At 41.6% G+C, this 618-nt stretch overlaps 1 pseudogene; it reads left to right on the top strand.

Annotated features, from left to right (window-relative positions):
* Window positions 1–267: 267 nt before the first annotated feature.
* Window positions 268–367, top strand: LOC149994035 (U6 spliceosomal RNA; annotated as a pseudogene).
* Window positions 368–618: the final 251 nt, after the last annotated feature.

Genomic DNA, 618 nt, shown 5'->3' with positions numbered 1-618 from the left:
GACACTTGAACAGAATATATAATTAGCAAGGCAATCTAACACTTCATCCTTATTTGTTCTTTCTTAAAGGGGAGAAGCTGTGCCTTATGCCATTGGGTCTAATCTGTTCATCAGGAGTGGTGCTATAAACGTTCTCGGGAGAGATGGGCTGTGGGAGGATTCCTAATCCCAGCCTTTTGGGAACATCAAAAAAAAAAAAAAAAAAAAAAAGCCAGGAGGGAGTGGAGAGAGAAATTTCAGTGCTTTTTAAAACCTCATGCCTCATGCTCGCTTTGGCAGCGCGTACGCTAAAACTGAGACAATGAAGAGATTAGTGTGGCCTCTGAGCAAGGACGACACACAAATCCATGAAGCATTTTATAATGTTTGCTCATTGAAGCATGATTTACAATAGCCAAGAACTGGAACCAGCCCAGGTGCCCATTGGTAGATGAGTTTGGAGTTTGGATAAAAACGCTGTGGTACATTTACACAGTGGAATACTATGTGGCCATAAAACAGAAGGAACTCTTATCTTTTGCGACAGCATGGATGGACCTGGAGATTATTATGCTAAGTGAAATAAGCCAGTCAGAGGAAGACAAGTACCATGCGACCTCACTTTTATGTGGAATCTAA

Source organism: Furipterus horrens, unplaced genomic scaffold, assembly GCF_987537825.1.
Source record: "Furipterus horrens unplaced genomic scaffold, mFurHor1.1.pri manual_scaffold_13, whole genome shotgun sequence".
In the NCBI taxonomy this organism is placed as follows: domain Eukaryota; kingdom Metazoa; phylum Chordata; class Mammalia; order Chiroptera; family Furipteridae; genus Furipterus; species Furipterus horrens.
The sequence above is the reverse complement of the archived record's forward strand: the minus strand, read 5'-3'. Positions and strand labels throughout refer to the sequence as shown.